Source organism: Alligator sinensis, unplaced genomic scaffold (assembly GCF_000455745.1).
Source record: "Alligator sinensis unplaced genomic scaffold, ASM45574v1 scaffold592_1, whole genome shotgun sequence".
Lineage (NCBI taxonomy): Eukaryota > Metazoa > Chordata > Crocodylia > Alligatoridae > Alligator > Alligator sinensis.
The window spans coordinates 349,028-353,204 of NW_005842214.1; positions in this window are offsets into that span (position 1 = coordinate 349,028).

Genomic DNA, 4,177 nt, shown 5'->3' on the forward strand with positions numbered 1-4,177 from the left:
GGGGTTGGGGGTAGAACATGAGCCGCAGGCTGATGAACGGAGCCAGGACACGGAGGGCTGCCTTTTCAGAAGGCCGACCGACGGGAGTGGGTTGGGGGTGGGGAAGGAGGGCTGCATGCATGCTGTTGGAGGGGGAGGTTATCTAGTAGGCAGCTTGTGATGGTTGCGGGGGGGGGTGGTCATTCAAATGTGTCTGACATCCAGACTGCTGCTGAGGAGGATTCAGTCCTTTCTGCAGAACAATTTTAGCTTGCCTTGTACCTTAGCTTTGCAAACATCCCATCTTTGTGGGAGGGGTATGGTGAATAAACACTATCCTACCAGTAGCTGCAGCCCTCATTGTCCTCCTTAGAACATGGGCCAGGTTCTGTCCATGCTGGCCTTTTGCGGGTTTTAGCCTCTGGATTCAGGTTCTCCTTTGCTCTTCGCTGTGTGGGAAGGTCAGTTTGCTGCATACAACCTCTTTTCCATTTTGTAAATGTGCTTGCCAAACCACATCAAAGAGCCTGTATTGAAATCTGCCAGAGAAAGTAGCTGGCTGTGTTGTCATTGGCCTAATTTATTGAGCTCAAGATTTTGGTGAATTCCCACGAAGACAGGTGTATAACAAGTGACTTGCTGAATATTGGAGTCTGAACCTGATTAATTTAGTGTTGGTGTACAGCTTGCTTGCTTGGAGGTTGGGGAAAAAAAGATGTTATTTTTCCAGTCACATTTTAGAGAGCCATCTTGTTGGGAGTGCATTTTTTTTTTTCTCCCCGTTTTCCTTTGAGAATGCTTTAGCTTGTTTTAGTAGCCCCTTTCTTCTATTGAGGATCTATGGCAGAGGTACCCAGCATCCTTCTGGGTAGGAATTCCTTCAGCACAGGCACCCTTTTAACACAGTGGTTCTCACCCTTTTTGTACCAGGACCTATTTGTAAACATTGGTGGCTAGTCCTGACCCAATGTCTTTTCACTCCTGACCTGCTGCCCCCAGGCCCGTCCCCCAGTGTGGGGGGCATGGAGAGCCCCCTAGCAGCCCCTTGCAGGCTGGAACTCCCAACAACCTGCAAAGGAAAAACCACGGCTTCCTCCGTCTTTCTCTTTCTTTAAAGAAGAATCCATTTTTAAAGTTTGTTGATCTATTTTTAAAATTTGTTTGCAACCCTTTCATATATTCTTGCAACCCATTTTTGGGTCGCGACTCACAGGTTGAGAAATTATTTTAGCGTGTGCAGATCCCATAAGAGACTTCTCTCTCTCCTTGAAAAATCAACAACCACCCTATTTCTATTGCTTGGCTCAATATTTTGAGAGAAGAATCTCTGGAGAATAAAGCCCTAACAAGCTTTATATCAGTAATCGTTCAAGTATGTTGTTGCTGAGTAACTTGGTGAACATTCTTCTGACTCCTCATTAGTTCTCTTGCAGGCATCAAAAGTTCATGATTGGAAATCAGATCGCAGTTTCTCTTTTTAGTAGTATAAAACCTACTAGAGCCAGCCTAGTTGCTGATTGGACATCAGTTTTTTAATTGGAGTGGTCTGCAACATGCAAAAAAGATTATAGGAATGTATGAAGGTCATACTTAAAAAAGAAAAAAATTACAAAGTTCAATAGATAACTGCCCTTCTGCTTGATAATATCTTGAAAAGTTGTGGTCGAGAAAGCCCTACTAGAATGTGTTAATATGTCCTAATTTTATTTTGCTAAACTTGTATCCTTTTTTGAAGTAGAACTGTGTACATAGAGCCTGATCTCAAATGTGATTCAAAATTGCTATGAAACAAGTGTATTCAGTTCTTTCCGTCAGGAAAACTGTATACGGAAAAGAACAACAACCTGAACTGGCAATTATAATCTCAGCTAACCCTTGTTGTGGTTATAATTCAGACCAAATGAAGAAAACTGTGCTATAGGAGAAACTAAGGTAGCCTTTATTCCTTAGCTTTTCAGAAATAATCTTCTTGGGAATGCCTTATTAATTTTTTCAGAATTTAGGGTCTTCTAAAAAAGTTTGCTTTAGCTTATAGCAGGGGTTCTCAAACTTTGTGATAACGCGACCCTGAGTGCTGGGTGGCGGTGGCGGGGGATGGGGAGCTCCCACATGGCAGTAGCTGTCACCACTCCACGGAGCCCCTGGGAAGCTTGCGACCTCCTTTTAAGTTGCTCATGACCCCCCAAGGGGTCGCAGCCCTCAGTGTGAGAACCCCTGGCTTTATAGGAATAGCACTGGAACAGTGGACTTATACCCATAGGTAGAGAGTTTAAAAATTATTTTGGGTGGCTGAGTGTATGCACATGCGTGGGGAGGGGGTGGTGGCTCCCATCACTCCATGTACCCCAGATGTGTGCTTGGGGTGAGGGCTGCCTGGCAGGTAGCTTGGGCTGGGCTTTGTTCAGGGCAAGCAGTGGTGTTGGGAGCGAATTTTGGGGTGGCTGCAGCCCCCCACCCCAGTCCCAGGGCTGCTGTTGCCTGGCCCCTGGCCCCACCTCCCTTCCTCTGCTAGGCAGAGCCCAGTGCAGCCCCAGCTTGCAGCAAGCAGCAGCCCACCTTGCCCTGTGCAGATCTGGAGTGCATGCCCCCCCATCCCTCCCAGGTACGTAGCAGCAGGAGCCAAGCTGCTCGTGGCTCAGTCCCAAGCCCTGCCAGCTGTGCAGTGCCTGCCCCAGCCCCACTCCCTCCCCACCCCTGCTGCAGCCGCTAGAAGCCTGTGGCCAGACCTGCCTTGTAGCCCTACTGCTGCCCATGTTTGGTGAGGGGCTAAGCCCCATTAGCTCCCCCCTCCTCCTGCTGCCTATGCTTATACCATGTGGAATGATAATGCTCAGATACAGAAGTGATGGAGATGGAAAGAGTTGCAGCAAATAACAATTTCCTTGTGTCCACTCTTGATTAAGACAAAACAATTTTATTATTATTTGCAGTTGTTATAGGATGCAGGTCTGGAAGCTGAAATTACACTAATTTTGTTGAAATAAGTGCTATACTTCAGAGTATCTCAACTAAGTGTCTGCCATTTCAGTATTGCCACACATTTGACCAGATGACAACACTTTCATTAAGGATGACAAGACATCACTTACAAACTGTTCTACACTTTTGGACTCTGAATAGAAGTAAACCATAGTGCTGCTTTTTTTTAATCTTGGTGAAACTGAAATAGTTAATTAGCAACCAGTTTGTAGCATTTCAGGGTTACTTCAGACTTTCACTTAAGGGTTGCTTTTCTCCATAATGACTTGGTGTCTTTGGTTAATTTGTTCACCTTGCTGTGTGTTTCCCCGAGACTTCCCATTTACTAATTTACTGACTCTTGCATCTCGTGGTGTTGAACCCTTTCCTTTGAGCAGCACGTAGCCTGCAAGAGTCTCTAATGGTTTTTGTGGCCACAGGAAATTAAAATGTTAAACTGGGGTCACAGGGAGAGTACGCTGTGATGTTGTTGGCAAAACATGTTCAGGTAGGTTACCATAGACCAGTGAAGCTTGGAGGCCACAGCTTTTAGTTTTCTCAGCCCTCTTGCCTCTATAATCACTGTGAGGTCTGAAGAAACTTGCCCCCACCCCCTTCTTTGGTGTTCTTCATATTTTAACTGCTCAGTGTCATAGAAGCTTGTCCTACCAAGGATTGTTAGGGGTTTGATTTTCCCCCCTCCCCCCCATCTGCAAACTTACAACTATAAATCTTTTATTGATCGAGATAATAACAAAATGTTCTCAAGCATGCTTTGGTTCAGGAGTCCCTGGGGCTTTCACTCTTAGGCTAGTACCAAATTTTTAATAATTGACATTGAAAGAACCAAAATATGCTCCTTATTTGATTGGGTTTTTTCTTTTTTTCATCCTAGTTAACAGTTTCACTGGTAGGAGGAGCTCCAAAGGTCAAACACTGCAGTGTTGTGAATCCATTAGTAATAGAGCAGTCTTAATATAGCTTGCATTGTTGTCTACAGAGGTTACTTGCTATTTAGATGTTAGAAAGTAAGGGGTGGCATTTATATGCCTTTGGTAAGAAGCTCTCAAACAGTAAAATTAGAACAGTGCTTTGCAAAACATGACCATAACACTCTTCCCACTAGTATTCAAAGAAAAGTATACAGAATCCATTAGAGGGACTTAAAGTATGCCTCAAATGAAAGTGAAAACAATTATCTTAAATTGCTTTGCTCGATAAGAGGTAACATACAAACTGT